We start from the raw sequence: 22063 nt of genomic DNA, 5'->3' as shown, positions 1-22063 counted from the left end.
CAGCCGAATTGAGTATAACAGTGCGGAATGGGATAATTTTATTAGTGGATAATAAGGTTTCACAATTCAACTTTTGAACTCCATCTTAAATCTTGAATTTATATGATTGGTCGACGTAGGTACAAATTTTAAGGAAGAACTTAACGTTTTATAAAAGGAATAATCCTAAGGAATTACGCCCCTAATTGGAATGTAAGCTCAGGTATAGGACCGTGGGATCTAGGAAGCGCCCGCTATAATCCTGAGCGCCTTGCCGGTGCCGCTACCTATCGCCATGACGCGGTACTCGTACTAACATGAATATTCATGGCGCTTAAAATGCATGAATTGTATTTGGCGGGGTTGAGCCGGGATCTCGTCAGATGAATTTATGCATGAATCTACGGGGAACAAGTCGGGTGGAAGACACCCCACAAATATCTATAAATATTCAGAGCTGCAGGGCTGTGGCAGAGGGCCTCCCTTTCGGTCGCAAAAATCTAAGAGTCGGTAATTAGTGTAAGGATCGTCTCAGGAGCTGACTTTTCTTCTCGAGGAGCTCGGCAAATGTGAATGCAACTGCGATGTCAACACATAGTCTACTTATTCTAACACACCGTGAAACGAAAGATTCACCTAATATACACATTGGATGCTATTTTTACAGTTTGACAACTTAGTTGTTACTTTGGGCTCTACCTTCACCTTGTTACAGTATGATGTGTATAAAACATTTTTATTACTTATTATTTTGTATTACAATTTTCATTAACAATATTTCATGCAACAGTGTATTGCTTTACATAATCATATAATTATTAATTATAATATTAACAAAATATATTAATGCGATTAAATTTAACACTTAATATTTAAAACCCTGCATTAAATGAACGACCACAATAACTACTATGTTCACACAGTTTCCGGCGATAGATCGGTGCCAGCGCTGCCCCACGGCAGAAAGCAGCACTACAGGAGAGCGAGGCGCTCAAGCGGAAACTCGGCTAACTACCAACAGAGGCAATAAAAGTTGAATATTACGGCGCGCAACAAATGACTGTTATTAAAGAGCGGTTCTCAGCCAAATGGCTGTTTTTATGAGGTACAAATTGCGAACATAACCTGACTCAACAGGCTGTTTAACTCATTCATGATCTGCCCACTGTTTACACGGTCTCCACGTGTTTTACACGTGGCTTTTACTATGCTCGTACTCGTAACATTCACCATTTAGTGAATGAGCACTTCTGCTACCCTTCGGATGTCTGTTATTTTGATTGAAATTCACTTCCTCGACCATTCATTCAATGGGAGAAAAATAGAGAAACATTGAAAAGTAAAAATCACTAAAAACATGGTTTATTCTTAGTTTTACTGTATAAGTAAAACCAGTCCCGGCACTGTTCCTGGTGGATTGTTGAGTTTATAATTGAGGTCTATGCCTGAGTCACAGTACACGATTAAAAAGTTAAGGGGTGAACAGAAATACTTTGTGTTGTATTTCTATACTACACATATAAGAATAAAACGTATTTCACCAGATGGAGTGGGGCTAAACCTTTCTTCCCAATACATCTTTTAGTCAATGGATTAAAGATTCATTGCAAAAGAACAAAAATTAATAGCAGGAAATTAAGGTTTTTGCAGGAAAAGAAGCTCTCCACTGAAATTGTCTTATGAGCTGTACCCCAAAAGCACGAAACAAATATCACTAGCTAACAATTTTGATAATATCTTTATTTATTTTAAAACGTGTGTAAATGCTCATTTGGAAAGTTTATATACGATATATGTGAGTGTGGAGTTAACATTTTAGGCATACAGTTTTGTGATTTTCGTGTTGTAGTAGGCTGCTAAATATAACACACTATCAATTTTTTAAACTATAAACTTAGAAAATATATGTACTAAACAATCTGAAACAATTTATTACATTAACATTAATTACAGTAGTATCACATGCGTTGTCTTGTAATTTCGCACATTTTGGGATTTACAATACACGTAATGTAATACTGCCAATAATGGTGGCAATAGACAGTAAAGTATGGTTAGTTAAGACGTGGGCGACAAGCGCTTGTGTGTGTGTGTGTGTGTGTGTGTGTGTGTGTGTGTGTGTGTGTGTGTGTGTGTGTGTTTGTTTGTATTGTTGATATATTTATTCTATACGGGACACATTCGTTTTTGTAGGGTTCTTAGAAAAACTAGTTTTGTTTCAATGAGACGACACCGGATCAGTGAACAGCTAAGAGCGAGCATTCCAGCAAACTGAGCAGCAAAACGACACCGTCCTCACTTAAACTCAGCATACGGACTAATAAATATTCATGTAATCACGCCGCGTAGTCGCAGAAACCGAAACGGAACGGTAAACAAATTAATGTTTAATTAAATCCAGCGGGTCCGAGGAGCTCAACGTCTTGGTGCAGTCTTCTCGGCAATAATTGCGGAATAAATTACTTAACGAGGATTGCATACAAATAGTCTTAGGTTGACGACTGACGAGTTTGACAACCCGTGATCGCCTCTAGTCGGGGACGCATCGGTGCTGCCACCTAGCGGACGATCGTTAAATTTCTAACGATGCGACTATCGGCAGACCATCCTGGCCGGTCAACTAGTGCCCTAACACTCAGCGGCCCTCATATTTTGTAAATAAAACTTTCGTTGTGACTCATAATTAAAATATATTTAAGTTTTTGTTTACCGAATTCGGATAAATGAACTGTTTAGCTTCGAAAAAAATTATAAAAAAGATAAATATACATATAGACAATTACTCCTTGAATTACCACATTATCATTCACCTTTATTAGGCTGGTATTCATAAAATAATAAATCAAAATCGTCTATGCATATTATGTCTGGCAAAACCACATCTATAAGAACCAATACGCCCATTGTTAAATTCATTGTTTATTCCAGGAAAGGTATTGTAATTATTCCTTCATCAATATGACTATTAGTTGATATAACCGAACGATATTTTCTAATAAATAACTAATTAAATATTTGTGTTACTTCACTAGTTCTGTCGCCACACACAAAACACTGTTGGGACCTTGAAAATACACGAGGTAAAAGGAGTGCACATGAATTTGCTTTTGTATACTAAATTAATCTGAAGATATATGTTACTACATAAGTTTAAACATATAGATTTATTGTATAAAAGGAGATTATTGTTGTTTCTCACATATAATATGCCATTTTGAAATTTCCGTTTCTTTAGCTCTCTATTTTACCGAGGTTACACTTTTGCCGATGTAAATAAACAATTTCTATTTAGTACAGAGTATATTAATCCTCAAAGTTTAACTAAATAAAAGAGAGCATTAGCAAAATAAAACAAAATGAAAAATATTTGTTCAGAATAGTTAAAAAATAAACTTAATATCACCGGAGTTAAATATGAATACACTTCATAAAAATAATTTGAATCTTGATATGAGACTGTAAAGGTTTTGACATTTTAAATATCCAAATAAGTCAAACTTATTTTGGGTGCAACAGAACATTTAACAAACTCAATAATAGTCTTAATAATTGCTCTTTTACGTTATAAACTTTTCTATTGACCTATTGGTATAAATATATAAATATATGATTTCCGAGTTAATTTAATAAAAATTGTAATTTTTCTTGATAGGTTTTATTGACTTAGGGACTGGGTATTTAACACAGTGTTATACATATTATTAGGTACTGTGTGTTACCAACAATGAATGCTCAGGGATTCTAACACTAAAGGTCAGACACTGGTCTGTTAGTGAGAGATGTATGGAGTATGGCGTTTGTTTAACATTGGTCGATCTCGTAGTAGCCACATTTGTTTGCATACTCCATATACTATGTGGCCGCCGACCAATAGCGGATCGTGTGAGCAGCTGAGCCTTATCGCGTGACGTCACTTCCGACCACGCCCCTTTATTTCCGGCTCAGGACCGATAATTGCCGGGTACAATTGTACAAATTACAGGGACACAACAGGTAATTTGTAGCAGAAGGAAAGGGCCTCAGGAGGGCAAGAACAAATAGAAAATAACCAATTTTATTCACCCCTTTCCACCCGTAACTAAAAAACTAGATATTCGTGAACTGGCGTGGTCAGACACATGTAATTTTACTTCTTTTTGAGTCATCCCAAAATAAATAAATACAACTATATATATGATCAAATATTGAACAACAGTTTCAATCTTGTACATTTAGTGGTTATTCACAAGATATTTTTCTAATTTCAATATTTTGGATATTATTTTCCTCATATTCCTAGTTTAAATCGAGTCTACGAATTTAATATTAAAATATAATGAAATCTTAGCTCTATGAGCAATCTAAAATGTCCGTATTAAACACAAATTTTCGGCCTTCATGTTAATGTACACTGAACAACTCCTAAAGTACAAATATACGACAGCATCATAAATACATAGATTATACAGATCGAGGTATAGTTGTGAGATTCTTCAAATTATAGTTCTGCAAAATAAAATATTTACACCATTACAAATAGAATAAGTACACGAAAATTTCTATTTTAAATTAACAAAAGTACAATAGTAAAGATAAATAATTCCAGCATATATGCGATATAAATACCACGTTTTTAAATACATAGTTTAGTTAGCTAAAACGCAAATTAAACGTGTTATTTTTTCTACAAATGTTAGGTTTATTAAAAAACACAACGATTTAAAGGACTCTGCTGAAAATTATTTTCTCATTTATAGTAGAAAATTAGGTAGCGTATTGTAACATCCATTTTACATTGAAACACGTTCTTTATAATTGTATTGTACTAACAGTATACTCTTAACAATATTGCTTTCTTTTTGTAAATTTTCAGGTTACCGTTAGGTTATTTCAAGTGACAGTCATTATTTATGATAAATTCATTATTAATTACATTGTATACTTTATTTTCAGATTATTAACTAAACATGTTTTATGGATAAATACAAAAACCTACACATTGCGTTACACACATGGGAGATCTCCCATTCGCATTAGTGGTCTAAACGTTTTACCCGGTGATCTAATATTAAAATATGAGCTATTTATATGATACATAAATAAAAAAATAATTTTTTTATTAATGTGCAAAGAGAAACATAGTTTTTACATATGCACGATATAATTGTAAGTCATATAAATTCATGAAATAGGGGTAAAGAAATGTATTTTCTGCGTGACAAACAATTGTAGAACACTGCGGGTCTCAGCAAATACGCCAGTAGCCAGCAAGAGGACGGGAAGTTAGCAAGTGAAGTGTGGGATAAATCTGTAGAACTAATGCCACAGACCACCGTCGCTGTTGCAGCCCCTTACACGGGGGATGCCGCCTCGCGCGTTGTACCCGTCCATGCGATCATCCCTCGTTTAGTAGCGAGGGTGGTAAACAATATTATTGAATTTTTGTTTTCTGCTTGTCTGCGTTCCCTCCTCCCCCCTCGCCACACACATACCACCGTACCCTTGCGCTGGCAGGCTATAAGTCACTCTACGCCATACCTTGTCGAGGGAGATTACCTAAATCAGGGCCCGAGGGAAGGAATTCGCCGAGTATCCAGAGGCGATAACAGCGTTTCAAGTCGTGAACCGTAATTCTAAGCAGTTGAGAAATTATCTGCTCCAAATAAATGTAGGTTGTTAAATAATTCTTCCAGTCAAAACATGTTTCCGTACATGTCCTGGGACGGTACTGTACAAGGTATCAGTGGATAAAAACGGTCACTCTGATTGAAATCTATAAGCGAGGAAAACAATATACGTCTATGGAATATAGTCTTCGTTTCGCCAAACACAAAAAGAAGTACGTTAAAAATGACAGCTCCTAAATAATCTCGTCCAGAAATGCAGTGTCTGAAAATAAAGGACTGCGTTCTGTTTTCTTATCCATGACACCGGGTCTGGTTTATTTTTCCCAACCAGTTTTTCACGTCGAGATTTGAGATGCCTTGTAATAGGTGGCTCTGGTGTGATTGGGGTTCATAGAACCTTGAAGCATCATGCTAACCAGCTCTGCATGTCTCGGCTAAATTGCAACTTATTGATTACAACATTATACCATATTACAGCTCAAACTCCACAGATGGTTTGAAGTGAGCAAGACATATCGATTTCACACTTTTCAATCTCAAAGTTCCCAGCTGCGATCTGAGGCCGTCACTCAAATAACGGTACACGAAGAAGTCGGTTTTTTGCCCAGTGAGGAGTCAGTGACAAGCCATAAACTTACCGACACCCCCAAGCTACCCCTAATGTACCGTTCAATGTGGACAAAAAATAGGTCTGAGTCCAACTGGAGTGTTGAGAAATGCGTGACTCAATCTAACGTTTACCAAGCGTAACGTAAAAAATAGCAACTACAATCGACATATTACAGAAATATATTTCATCGGCATTTACTAAAGAAACATTAAATTACCTGTGTAAGTAAAAGAATTAACTTTTAGCTCATTATTATTCATTTATACGGCATTTTACACATGGACAAAAATAAAATTAACATACAAATACTTTTATATGTCTAAAAAATGTTACATGCTATAAGATGTCATAACATTTTTTTAAGTGTGGTGAGAAACTGAATCCTTACAATAATACAGTCCAGAAATGACAGTTTTTAACACAATATAATATATGGATTTTACGGTTTGGAATATTGTGTCATATTTGAATCCTCTTACATTGTCTTCTAATGACACTAAAATACTGTCGTATTTAAAATGCATAAGATTATAAATATGTAAAGGACTTTTAAAATCCTTCATGGCACGAGAAGGGTAGTAAAATTTATTTGAAATAATTAAATTAAATCAACTTATGATGTAAGATGCACTTGTTCCAATAAAAAAATGTGATAGACAACATATTAATGGAATATTAAAGTTACTCTATGAAAAAAGTACTTGGCTTTCCTAAAGTTATTCGACCTCAGCTCATCCTCCTCCTACATAGGTGACCTGAGCGAACAATAGAACGCCAGTTTCCTGCCCTGAAACTGTGAGAATCGCTCGCAAATCGCCCGGGCTTCTCTCTGTGAGAAACTGACAGGTTGTACGGCGGAAAATAATTTCCTGCTGGTCGATCTATGCCCACCCCTTCCCATGAACCCCGCGATGTTGCCGACAGGAAAAGAAAGGCACGCGATTGTCGAGTCAATTTGGTGTACACGCGACCACGCTACACCACCACCACCACCACCACCACCACACCACCACCATAACCTCCCCTACCAGCACACAACCACGCAGGTGTCGACAGTATTATAGTATCTACATGTACGTTACACCGATAGGGCTCCAAGGTCGGCACATAGTATTGCGATGTGTGTCTGGTTCATTGTCGCAAACCATTTACAACTGGCAGACCAAACCAAAATAGAATGAGGGTAGATTTGGACTACTAATAAATATTCCATAGAAAATTATCTATCATATATCGTCACTCCAGCTTTCACTCGGCATGTCCAAACAAAAGTGCAACAGAAGGATACGCTACGACATGTAAATCGTATCATTTTTAAATGGAAACACCACATTAGGAACTTTTAAATTAAAACCGTATGAATTAAAACCTGTAAACTCTGCAAGCGTGCACTGCACTCGTTAACTAATCAAATTAAACATTTAACATGTTAAAAATAAACTAATCAAATCAACACTATAAACACACATGAATAAATGATGGAATGTCTTATTTTGTTTTATTCAAGTGAGTTCACTTTGTACTGGTAATTGCACAATTTGTACTGAAACATTTATCACGATGACAACATAATGGGATTGGCAACAAGCGCAGTATATAAATAAATAAACTTTATACATTGAAAAAATAAAATATCAGAGTTAAAATAAATGTAATGACAAATTGTAGATTTGAATGAACAACATTTTAGAACGGGGTGACTGTTGGCCTTGACTTACCTAAGGAACCTTAAGCTGTACTCACAATAACGTAATGTATGCTAACCGCATAGTTAACATCAAGATTGGTGTATGACAGCGTTAGTGACCAAATCAAAGGGATTGATTCAAATCGACATAATTACAGTTTCCAGGTGGTTTCCCTGGTTAACTCCACCGTCTTGATTACAGACTAGAAGAAAAAGAAGAATAGAAGTTTTTAATTGTGAGAATACTGAACGATCATTGTCGGTTATTACGAGTTCGTAATTACACTTATCCTTTTCTTTGTATTGTTATAGTGGTCTCGATTATTTACTCTAGGTAAGTAGCACAACCCAAAATTATGTACATAGATTTGAGCCTCAGTGTAAAATCGATTTTTTAGTTTCGGTTATAACAGAGCGAAACCACTGAAAGATCTGGATGTGTCATGATTCCGCTGAAAATATATATTAATATTGAGTCACTACATGACTACAATATTTCACTCACACCAGTGAAACAATAAACTCACAATGTAACTCACAAGATTGTAACATTTAAAACTAGTATTTGGCCTGTACACTGCAGAATGCAATGGTATTGTGCAGTGATATTGTACATCATTCTTAGTTTACATTGAAAAAGAAAAAGTGATTAATAAAATAATCATTTTTAAAGAGCCAAGTTAAAAAATGGCATCGGTTATACAAAAAGCAACAGTTTACAATTTCTTTAACAACTCAAATAGAAAACGACCCTGTTCGCAAACGAAGAACACAGACCTCAAATCAGGTGAGGTCATAAATAAACTCAGGTGAAAGAAGCAATCCCGACGTGTCAATGGAGGCTAAATCCCGGCTTCAACCTGAAATGGAAATTCAAAGATGGAGGAAATTATTTTCCCGTTCGGCCGCCGTTGAGGGTGGTTGTTGGGTGGGGGAGGGGTGGCCGCTCTGTGGGGTGCCCTACATTAATCAATCTACAGTTGGAAATGACGGGAAGGGGTGACGGGAAACTTGCTCGATTCTTCCCCTCGTTTTATTGTTTCCCCATACTGCAGCAGGATACAAGTGGAACTCCCCCGTCCCCCGTCCCCCACCCACTACCTAGAGGGTCCCGAGGGAGTGGGCCGCCACCGCCGCCCTGCTTGAGTGCAAAGTTGGTAAACAAATACGACTCCAGCTGATGTCGTCGCTTTGATTTAGAGCTAGCTTTGACAGCCTCCGAGGAGTCCCAGGATGAAAACTGACGGTTTCTACCATTCCTCGAGATAAACCTCTGAATATATCTAGAAGTAATTCGCAAGTAGAATCTACTGTCTACTGTACAACTACTAATCAATTCTTGCATCTTAAATTAAGTGTGGGGAGTTAAAGTTTCATATGTAAACTGTATCATTTAATATTTACCGACTTTTAATTTTTATAGTTCAACCATTTTAGACATACGGACACGAGCTGTTGCTAGTTTTATATTAAATATAATCTATATCTACGAATATAACTGAAACGTAGAGGCAAAGTATTGTGCGGTTTGTCATAACAATTTATAATGATTTGACCATATGTATATAACCCGAATTTGGGCGTCCATGTTTTTGAGACTCAGTGATGGGTGGATGATTAGTATTTGGATATCAAACAAATCAGTAAATCAAGGAGTTAAAAATAAACTAGTAAGTTTCACTATTTTGTTACAGGAGTAATAATTTTCGACACAAAGAGATGTTCCATTCCACTATTCGTCTAGGACTATCTTATTCTACGATAGTGTTATGTGTAATAAAAGTTGCTGTTAAGCACTCATTTTAGTATTTCAAAAGTAAGATAATTGTTTTGGAGATGAAATATTGCTAATGTCAATTAGTCGATTCATTTTAGAATTGCATGGTGAATTGTGTTTTAATAGTTCATTCTTATCCTTATAGGGATAAATTAATTGATGATCCTTCGTTTTCTACGATTTTCCTTGGGGTGTTCACATTATACGTCTTCTCGGATTTCCAATTGAATTGAATTGAATTGAAGATAAGAATTTCATTCGGGAAACCCACCGAAAACAGTAACAATAAACTCATCAGGTTTTGTGGTTCTCACTCTGCTACACCTGATTTATTTGTTTTTACGAAATGTCTCTTCCCATGAAATGTGCGTGAGTGTGTTTGTTTAAACTAATGTATTTATTATTATATTGAAAATTATAGATTCTTTCAAACATAAAATATCAACTTAAACTTTGTATATAAACTTTGCCCCTGTATTTGCATTTACATTCATACAGATTATTTATTATTATTAGTTTATCGGTGTTTGATTTGACATGTGAAGTTGTACAGTTATCTTCAGGGTAATTCTGATTAATTTATATTAATTTATTTTGTAGAAGTTGAAACATACGTGATTAATCTTTTCTATTTCAAAGTGGTAATACAAAATTCCGTAGCTCCCTGACTTTGTCTGTGTAAGTAAACGGATTTTAAGCGTAGCCTACACTCCAAACAGACTATTATATCAGAGACATACTCGTCGAAACGTTTTGTAGCGCAAACATTGCAAGATATGGTACCATTTTTTCCCGTTTCTTAGTACTCATTTGCTGCATAGACGAACCAGAGGTACACAGCAGTCCCAGGACTTTGGTAAACAAACGGTCGCGGTGGCGACTGTGACTCGCGACTGACGGTGGCATGATTTAGGGCGCCATGCTCACACCAGTCGCGCCGCTCTGCAGGATTTCAGCACCAAACAACGACACTATATTCTTTTTTAGCAAGATTTATCTACAAGGGAAATTATCTAACAGGAGTTCGTTCCTGAGATGGACGTTTGAAACACGGATTACATATATGACAGTAAAGGGATAGAATAGGAGAAAGAATTATAAAAAAATAATTATTATACTTCAACTCCTATATGGCTTCCTGACAACGTGAACTATCTAAACAACATATTTTAATAAATTAAATACTGTTTTTATACAAAATGATAATGATAATACGGTATAAGTAGGCTACTCGGTGTTCGTAAAGCATGAAATCAGGGCTAAATAAAAAATAAATGTTATCTGGGTGGTTTCAACTGTTATAGCTTTGTTTTTCGGAAGAGTATTCTAGAGTCAGTTATAATCCTCCAAACTGGGCTTCAAATGGCAGCGTTCATTAAAATTTCTGTTGGTGTCTAGTCTGGTATAATCTGTTGGTGTCTAGTCTGGTATAATCTGTTGGTGCCTAGTCTGGTATAATCTGTTGGTGCCTTGTCTGGTGAAATCTATTGGTGTCTAGTCTGGTATAATTTGTTGGTGCCTTGTCTGGTAAAATCTGTTGGTGCCTAGTCTGGTATAATCTGTTGGTGCCTTGTCTGGTGAAATCTATTGGTGTCTAGTCTGGTATAATTTGTTGGTGCCTTGTCTGGTAAAATCTGTTGGTGCCTAGTCTGGTATAATCTGTTGGTGCTTAGTCTGGTATAATCTTTTGGTGCCTAGTCTGGTGAAATCTATTGGTGTCTAGTCTGGTATAATTTGTTGGTGCCTTGTCTGGTAAAATCAGTTGGTGCCTAGTCTGGTATAATCTGAAAACAAGAAGGGAACTATTAGATTATTATTACTTTGGGATAATTGAAAAAGGACTACAAGTTATCCGTACGTTGATTTTTGGGGTTAAATTCTTTTCGCTCTTAACTTCTGCTAACTGAATGTATTAAAAACGCATATGCCGCTGGAATATTGCATTTTGAACGTTTATTTTGGGTTGCAAAGTTGTAGGGTAAAACATCCCACCATCTGTGTCCTTACGCCGCTTGATTGCACAAGGTCCAGTAATATCCATGCCATTGAGACGCACTGGGTAATAATCACATGGTTAGCATTTAGCGGGTCTACGTGGTGAGTCTTCAGGAAGGCCTTAATTTGTAGTTTGCCTTGGGATACCGCCGCGCCGCAGTCGGCCGGGCATGCCGACTACTCGCGTCAGCCTCTCCAGGAAATTCTGTGAACAACGCCCGCAGACTTCTGGGAATCTCAAGAGAAATCAAATTATTCCCAGGATTGCATTTAAACAACACTGTATAATATCCAATGAGAGTTTGGCCATCCAAACCGCTATGTACAATTATAATTGTTTTGTAACTTATCCAAATGTACTACATAAAATAAGTTCCCATGGATCAAACCTACTATAATAAAGAATTATAGTTCTTCGTTCTTACATAAATCGAACATTTCAGCAGTTTATGACTAGAATGCAATTTAAATTTATAACAATACTTGATTGATTAGTGGTTGATTCATTTCCCATACTTAATACACTACTTTATATTGATCGAAATTATTAAAGTTAGGTTTAATATGGATTTTGGAGATTTTATAGGTAATAAATTGCATTACGCAAATGTTGCAGCGTGGCGTTTGTTTTTCGTGTCCATTTTCTATGATGACATATAGGATCTTTATTTACGACCATGGTTCCTTATATTCCCTGCAACAATTATTGAAGGAATCGAATCCGGCAATTTAAGTTATCGGAGCCTCCACAAATACGTAACTAGCGAGAGTAGGCCCTTGTTTTTTGCTGAAAAATATAGCAGAGCCGACAGCCGGAGCTAATGATGAAGAAAGAGGGTAGTTTTAAAAACAACAAAGGTCCATTACAGCTGTTTCGGCGGCCATGTTGAGTGGTCAGCTGTTACCCTTGGGTGGAGGGGTGGCCTTGACGAGGGTGCTACGGGCCCTAGAGCGATTAGCCCCTACCGCCAAGTCGCCCCACGTTCAAAGGGCATAGGGCCGCCATTCCTGCTAATAACTACCTCCATTGACTTCTGCAGAACAGCGTGAGAAATTCTTAGTAGAACTTGGAAATACGTAAGGGTAAGATCAAATAAAAAGCTACGGCAAATTAGACACTAGGTGGCTGCTAATCACAATTATTTAAATACATTTACTGATGTTGGTTGGGTAATCCTGCGGACAATACTGCACAACGCTATTAAAAACTGAAACATAAATTTTTTACAATAATTTTGATAATTTTAATCACTGATTTAAATAATGTAACATTACAATACTCACATCATCATTTTATTACTTTGCCCAGAAGGGTGTTAATTATTATTTGTATTGTTAAGAAGTTGTTTGAAATTATTAATGTTTTAAGTAACTATAACATTATAGATTTTTTCCAATTAATTCATTTTAATTTGAAACTGTATGTTATAGAGGAATGCTTTAGCCCCAACGCTTCGTCGCCTATGCAAATAAAGTCAATTTCATTCATTCATCCATTCATGAATTCGTCCATTTGAATACCTGAATTTGTATTTGTTTATATGTTAAAAGCTATATAAAAACGTAAACTATTTAATTGAGTAAGAAAAACTAGTTAAGTGAACTTGATTAATCCATTTCTCTTAACTATATGTATTTAATACATAAACGAATAGTTTAATAACATGTAATTTAATTTATAATTCAACTAATATAATTTGTAAAAATAATAATTTTTCTAGTATTGAACATATAATCGAAAGCGAAAATCATTTACTGAGAAACATTGCTTTAAGAATCATTTAACTTTGAAACCTTGTTGAAGTTAAATTATAACATTAAAAGACTAAGGAGAGAATTACAGTTAAAATATAAACACGATGTAGTTAAACCTAAAGTCTAGTATCCGCACCCCGCCCCCCCCCTACCGTCTATCCCCCTCTCCTTCCAAACACAGACTACATAAATCTTTCCCGCCAAACACAATCCTTGGAACTTCATCGCCAATTATTCCACCCACATTATTCATCTCGAAACTGAATCCCCGGCGACGTTGACGCTTCAGCGCCGCTTTTGGCTTTTGGTTTTCTTGTAGGTTTTGACATTGAGACGTGTTTTTGGGCACGCATTAATTCTAATTCTTCACTTATTTCTTTTGCTTTTGTCGGTTCGCTTTCGGCTGTCACTTTTGGTGGACGGATTTATGTGTTCGTGGTTCGAAATCTGATTAGAAATTAGAAGTTTTACATGACCGAACATTTTCGTCTGTCAGTACATCACGAGTTGTTCGATACCGGCCTCAGATCGGCCATGTTCCACCGCTATACCGGAGTGTGTTGAATAAATGAGCTTTGCATAAATTATAAATATAACAAGTAGTGGAAGTGAGTTTGAGCCCACGAATTATAAATTGTTCCTGTTACATCAAGAATGCTTGTTAAGTATCGCCTACTGTTTATAAATACTTCATAGACAACAGATTAGTATGGCCTTAATTTATTTATGAATGACATCGTACTATATTACCCTACATGTTACAAATGCCTATTTACATGACGTCTCAAATTTAGTTACAATAAGGCACTATACCCTTTATTTAATTACAAATTCCAATATTGAAATTTGTCTTTTAAAATTCTAGTATATAGGACGTGTTTCCGAAGCAATCAAACAAGTAAAATTTTGCCTATTTATAAAACAAATCAATGAACTTATCATCATGAATATATAACTATCCAAATATAGCTATTTCTTACACGTTTCACATATGAACACTGAATGTGTATCCTGCAGAGAACTCGAAGGGCGTAAAACACAACTGCTGAATAATTTAAAACATGTTTACTAGAGTGCAGCTTAAGTTGAGATCCATTTTTAATTTTTTTTTTTAATTTTGAACCTAGCTCATGGACTATAATTAAACTTATTGTAACTTACCGAGATGTTTGATCACAAGAAGGACTTATTGACTGCCGAAAGGCGCCGACCCATTCATTTCCGGTTTATAATGGCCGCGAGGGCGGCACCGCATCTACCGGATATTGGGAGAATTACCTAACAGCTGATAGTGAACTGACAGACAGAGAGAGCTGTACCGGTCCTTCCTTCCCGAGTCCTTCGTCCTTTGTCAGTCCAGTCCTTGTTCTGAAGGACGTCATATTATATAATTCTACCAAAGGTAAATGGTTTTAAGCATACCGTGAATTCATATTTATTTAATTGTAACCAATAAAATGTTGGATCTTTCATTAGAATTGCTTGGATTATAGAAACATATCTTTTACTACTATGACTAATATACTATATAGTAACAAATACAAAACAAATCCAAACAAAAAAAAATTAACATTTTCTTTTGAACAATGTGATTTATTTAAAGTAATTGTGAAAGTACAGTGATTAAAAAAAAATTAAAATTGTTTTTATGAAAAGAATGTTTCATAAATAGTTTAATAAAAGTAAATAAACTAATATAAACTAATATTGCATAATAAAGCAAACACAATTTAATTTTTAATTCATAAAATCCGAAACCTCTGCATTTCGCAAAAGGTAAGAATTATTTAGTTGTTGTTGTTTTTGATGTTGCAGGAAACAAAATCTTAACCTTCATTAAACATGAGTACTAGAGAAATCCAAGACTAAAATTAATAAACAGGTTATAGAGTGGAAGTATAGTTTAAATACTGCGAAGCACCAACAACTTTGATGAATTGGTTTTATGATGGGTGTATGACTTAAACATTGTTTAAAGACAATACAACAGCCATACGTCACATCTAGAAACTATGAGGAGTCACTCAGTAAAAAAGTGACATCAACATGACACGAGACAAAGTGTAAATTGACAATGACAACGTAGAACGTAGTGAGGACTAGTGTGAGGACAGCCGCAACCGAGAACACGAGGACGACAATGAGACGAGAATGAGAACACCGCCAGTTCTCGACGCAGCACACAAACGTCGCTATCAGATATTCTCCTCACAGACTGCGGGCTGTTTCCTTATAGTCAGGTTATAAATCTCGCCAGGTGCCATTACAAGGCAGCACGGCACTTGGGGACGATAGTCGCACGATCGCGAAACGTCACCGATAGCTCGCCTGGTCGCGGCAGTACGGACAGTCACATTTGCGTACAGTCTCTCTGACCTTCTGCCCGCCAGGATATCCTATCTGCTCTTCTCCTTCTGTCCCACAATTACCACCTCCTCGGGGTCAAACGGTATGGACCTTCGGGGAGTGTGCGCTTCCCAGACTAATTGCTGTTCCTAGGTATGGCACAAGTACAAACTAAACATAATCTGAATGCTTGAAAAATTGTATTCTTAGCTGTAAATTGCTAATGTGTAGAAATTGCATATGTGTACTAGTAATTTAAAACAGAAGTATTTAGATTTAACTGTGGTAGATATTTTAATGGAGGAGTGACTTTGGGTAAGATGCTTGTTTTTATAACTGAATTCGTAACATATAAATTTAGCGTTCCTTCAATTACTTAAAGTCCACTAATAGTAGAAAGTGACAATAAAAAGCAGATAAATTAGATAAATTGGGAACAAATAAGTTTGTAGTAGCAAAATGGGACAATTTTAATTAAAACATATATTTTTTAACATATTCATGCTTATAAGAAAATACACGTAAGTCTTGAAGTATCCAAAACGGAATATCACAGTCTCGGTCTTGTTCCTGTAGTCTCCAGCCCCTACCACCAAGTAAAGTCGGTAAGGTAGGTCCTGGGCACAATAAATAACGAGCTAACAGTAAAGCTCAAAGAGTTAAAAGCAGTATAACTATCGGCTAATTATACGAACACGGCCTCTATCTCAATGTATGCAGCGGCGCCTCTGCCTAGGAAGTCGCCAATGATAAAAATTTGTTGCCAACTCTTATCTTAATTAAATCGCTGTCTATTTGCATTTATTCAAATGGCGTTATCGAATCGCGTGTACGTAGGAGTGCGTGGCTGCTCAATGTACCTGGTCTGGGCCGGGGTTGAAGATCCCCCTGACGCCCCTCCCCCCTCTGTGACAATGAGAGATATACCCGCTACTATGTCAGTTCCGCTGGAGACTCTGATAGCGCGGCTGAAAAACCGCATTAATTGGCAAACGCGAGTTGTAATTTACTTGTTGCGGCCCACTTTGGAATTGTTAATGTTTCAAAAATTGTTTATACAATAGTTAATTTTCCGTTTAAATATTTTATCAGACTTACAATTAATTGTCGGATTCCCACAGAAACTTCTTTTGTAATTGAAATTGAAAGAGAATGGCAATAAATAACATCTGAAACTAATTATTATTGTTTATTATAACTGTGTTTCACATAGATTGTGTTTTGTAGAGTGCTTCGCTTACGTCCTGACAAGGTAAACATACTTCTGATCATGAGCATTTTTCAAATGCACACAATTCCCTTGTATTGGTCCTGAAGCCAGTCTTAAAAAAACCCAATCTCGTTTCTTGTATGATTCATGAAATCCCTTAGTTTAAAAAATCTTATAATTGTTTATGTACTTATTCGGAGGAATTTAGTGGCAGGAAAGTTCCTTTCCATCTAGGAAAACAACGGTTGTGCCAATGACGTCGATTCCAGAAGTGGCTTCCCGAACTCCCTACATTTTATCTGACTTGTAGATATAGTATTATGGATATGCAGAAACGTACACAGTTTTGTTTATAAGAGAATATGCCCCATTAGCTATGACACCGGCATGGATTCACAAATATAACCCGGTATCGAAACAGTGGTTCAGTACCAAGTTATGTTGTTACGAAGACAACTGCCAAGGGGTGTCAAAGCTTTTGGGAAGGACACTAGAGTACGGTTTGTTAATGGATGATATTTTTCTTCAATTATTTACCACCCTAGGTATTCTGATACATGTCAAGCTGATATCTGAACACGTTAGCTTGTTGAACCAAAAGCTAGAAAGAACTTTGGTGTCATGGAGATAAGTGGGTTGCCCTTTTCTCAACGATAAGGTTGCAGGCTCTTGGTATCTCGAGTAAGTTACCCTTGTGGAGCAAGGGCTGGAGTTACAGGAATCTGAAAGTGTTGGAGATGGTTGGAGATATGCGAAGCACGCTTGATATTCCTGCTCTTTCGGCTCGGCTTTAGAACAATCATTTAGGTAATAAACTACCTTCGTCTATATCAAGTACAACATACAGCATTATATCATATTTATACTTGTCACAAAGGAGCTTAAATTTAATATCTTAATGAAATAATAGTTAAAAACAACCTAGTATTGATATCTAGTAAATACTGGCTAGTTTGAAATAGAAAAGTAATGAAACAGTAAAATTACAACATCATTTTTGAACAGCACAAACATACTGTCAAGTTCACTTCCAAAATAATCATTATATGCTCATGGGTTAGCAATTATTAATTCACGAATGCAGAAGGCAGCCAGCGAAGAACACGTACGTACTGTGTGACTTGGACTGGAATTTGATCGTCGATCCCTACAGAGAGGATCGAGGAGTTCTGAGCAATTCAAATTAAATCGTCAATAGTAATTTGATCGTATTTTACGCCGTAGCCGAGAACTCGATGTTCACACCGTCGTAAATCCAAACCACTCGATGAAACCATTAACGCCCGGTGTAAGACGCAAGAGCGCAGCGCTGCAGGTGCAAGAGTGACCGACCGTCTAAACATCGGCTTCCGATCGACTCGGCCGATAAATCGGGCAATCAGCCGCGACATTAAATCAAACAGCCACTTCGTACACCATAAAACCCGTAATAACTTAATTAATAAGTATCGAAACATGGAATTTGCGCTCAAATCGCGCATAAATCATGGCCAGTTTGTGGCGCAGAACTGGTTTACGGGCCGGGCGGGCGAGCGGTCGAGCGCAGCAACAGAGACAGACCTCTCTCTCTCTCAGTGCCAGTCGGTCACGGAGACGCGGCACAGCCGTTCCCAACCTGCTGGGGCGCTGGGACACTCATCACGTAGGCGAACAAATGTTAGGAACTTTACAATTCAATGTGATACGTTGACAATTTTAAAAATACGCTAAAACATCTTAAACTGTTTTCTCAAGAACATTTCTACTGGAACCCACTTCGAGCACACTACCGCTATGGCAAAATTACATTTTTATATGTTTTACGGGATTTATTTGTACGTATACTTTTTTATAACACGTTCATGCTATGGCCTATTAGAGTCCTAAAATTATTTATTCAAATAGGTTGATAACGTGACAATTATGTTATTATTACCCGTAAGCAATTAATTAAAAAACAGGTCTAAAAAACACAAACTTAAAGGTGATGATACGAAAAATTATTCGAAGTGCATAACAATGAAAGGGACAGAGAGAGAGGTCATCATGTACTACTATATTATTAATTAGTGAAAAAATGTCACCAAGTAATCGTCAAAAATAAACTGTACATTTACTGTCTTTTTTAGGTTGATAAAGATCGGTAAAATATCTAGTCCATGTAGGACGTGTAAAAATAATTTAAAGGTTGCATCACATTTATTGAAAATTTATATAAAACTTTATAACAGGCTACACGTAAAATATGAACCAAAATTAAAAATATTTGTGAATTAATTATTAGGGTTATAAAAATATGAATCTGATTCTCAAGGGTACTGCGCTTTGTAGCCGCAAATTTTCGTGTCAATGGCATGTTTATTGAGAGATCTATCTACATATTTCTCAGTGTGTTTTCAGGATTAATATACTATTTGGGAAAAGTAGTATATCCTTTATAATGATATCAATACTATAAAACCAAGCCCGAGCAATGCTGGGTGTTTCTAACAATAAAAACGTACATAAAACATTACATATGCAGTTTTACTGAATTTAGTATTCTCGTTTCAATGACATTTCTGATGACTAAGCGTGCAATCATTTAAGTAATACTGGAAATGATTGATTATTTTTAAACTTACTTTACATGTTGAAAACATTATTTATCAAATCGTTCGGTTTGGGGTATGTGAAAGAGATGAGAAATTAATTTATAAACTACTAAACTTTATCAAGCATTGACTTGATAATAAAAATTGGCATATTTCAATTATTTGTTTTATACAATTTAAATAAATTTAGGTAATTCTAAGCAATATATGGGTCAACCTCGATTTTTCTCATATTACAATATAATGTTCCATTAGTCAATTAGAAAAGGAAATGACTAGGATTTCTTGCCGGAAAGCAGTTATAGGGAGCAGGCAACCGCCAGACGGTCATATATTGCTTAGAGTTACCTATTAGTAAACAGGGGCACTGACGTGATCTGGGCTTCAAATTTGGAACTACTCGAGTTAATTTTTTTTCTAAAAGAGCAAGCAGCGCGAAGCGCTGCGCAGCGGGCAGGCATCGTGCGTGATCCTTTTTTTTATTAAAAATTTCTGATAAATTGTTATTACATATTACAATATAATGTAGGTAATGTATGTAAAACAATTTTAAACACATAATTACATGCTGGAAAGCAAAGTAAACCAATATAATCCGCCCAATACAAAATCTCCGTAAAAATATGGTAAAGGAATCTGTGTCATTCCTTTGGCCTGAATCAATTCAGTATATACGAAGATCACGCACGATGCTTGCCCGCTGCGCAGCGCTTCGCGCTGCTTGCTCTTTTGGAAAAAAAAATTAACTCGAGTAGTTCCAAATTTGAAGCCCAGATCACGTCAGTGCCCCTGATCACTAATAGGTAATTCTCGCGGTTGCCTGCTCCCTATAACTGCTTTCCAGCAAGAAATTCTAGTCATTTCCTTTTCTAATTGACTATTGGAACATTATATTGTAATATGAGTTGCCTGCTCCCTATAACTGCTTTCCGGCAAGAAATTCTAGTCATTTCCTTTTCCAATTGACTATTGGAACATTATATTGTAATATGAGAAAAATCGAGGTTGACCCATATATTGCTTAGAATTGCCTAAATTAAACCTTTTATATATATATAGGGGTTCAATTAAAATCCCAAGAATAATTATCCATTTTATCCTTTACCCTTTAAAGTCTCTTACGCATGTTTAAAAATCTAAATTATAATCATAAAACGCCATGTTATATACATACAATTTTGTAATATATAACCTAAGCACGTAATATTGCGGAGAGATTGATAAGACACATGTACATCAAAGATGTCTTGTAAATTTACGACACCAAAATCAAATATCGGATATGGCGATGACCGACAGTAAGGTATCCTTGGGTATGATAAATTTAATTAAGTATAATAAAAGCAACAGTGAGTAATTACCAGCATTTTTCTGCAGGGAGTATTGGTGAAAACAGAATTGTGCAACCGGCATTAGGTTTTGAAGCCTGCTTGCCTTGGCCGATATATGAACGAGTCGTTAAGGCAGGATTCTGATCTCTCCGTCTCTACTTTGGCTGATAAAAATATGATAAATCTGCATTTTTAAGAAATTATTTGGCAGAATGATTCGTTTGTAGTAAGTTTTAATGTGCGCCTAGAATTTTCACTGCATTGCTGACAAGAAAAGAATTTTTCCAATATCCTATAATAATGATTTATCTTCATTATAAGAAAAAGTTCTCGTAGTTACACAATATATATATATATATATATATATATATATATATATATATATATATATATATATATATATATATATATATATGAAGAGTACAGTATAAGATGTTTAAGAATAAATCTGTAATAAAACAACACATTTGAAATCTGTAACAAATTTACAAATACTTTCCTTTCATCTAGTGTTAGGCTTACAACTGTTACTATAGGAGTAGATAGGACAGGAAAAACTACATACAAAACAATAGAAACCTTTACCATTAGCTTAAACGTCAAGGACAATGGGAATTAATACAACTTTCGAAGTTTCAGTGGCGTTATTATTTACGAATTTAAGTTGATATTAGAATTGTTAAGAATTAAGACAACTTTGTCGTACTTTTCCACACAGAACTCACAATTACTAACTGCATAACGACAATTACTAACTACAAATCATAAACTACAAACATAAATACTCTACATGAATTGTGACGTTGGAACAAGGTTGTAACAAATAAAATATTCATATGTTTTGTGTAGTAGGCAAATAGTTTACATACATAATTTAATGTGTAAAAAAATTAATTAATTTCTGTTCAGGCAATAATATATCGTTTATACATTTTCAAGAATGGAGAATATTTTCCCTCGGAATAAAATTTAAAGGTTTAGTTAAATGTTGTATGCATAGTTGCAAAGTTTCATATGCAATACAATAATAGGATTTAAACTATTATTCAATATTAGACAAACTTTGATGAGAACATATTTTGCGTTGTTACACAAGAAAACATTATTATTACCAGGCTTTCATCTCCTCACAATAAATATAATAGTGTAGAATTTATATTTTATTGCCAGACTTTAAAAGTTTAGAAGTAACAT

The 22063-nt window shown here is 35.7% G+C and overlaps 1 protein-coding gene across 4 annotated transcripts in view; it reads right to left on the bottom strand.

Moving 5' to 3' along the window:
• The window catches only part of LOC124369808 (homeotic protein antennapedia-like), a 273221-nt gene that overhangs the window by 120571 nt on the left and 130587 nt on the right, over positions 1-22063 (bottom strand). The window lies entirely within an intron of this gene.

Source organism: Homalodisca vitripennis, chromosome X, assembly GCF_021130785.1.
Source record: "Homalodisca vitripennis isolate AUS2020 chromosome X, UT_GWSS_2.1, whole genome shotgun sequence".
NCBI classification, from domain to species: Eukaryota; Metazoa; Arthropoda; class Insecta; order Hemiptera; family Cicadellidae; genus Homalodisca; species Homalodisca vitripennis.
The sequence above is the reverse complement of the archived record's forward strand: the minus strand, read 5'-3'. Positions and strand labels throughout refer to the sequence as shown.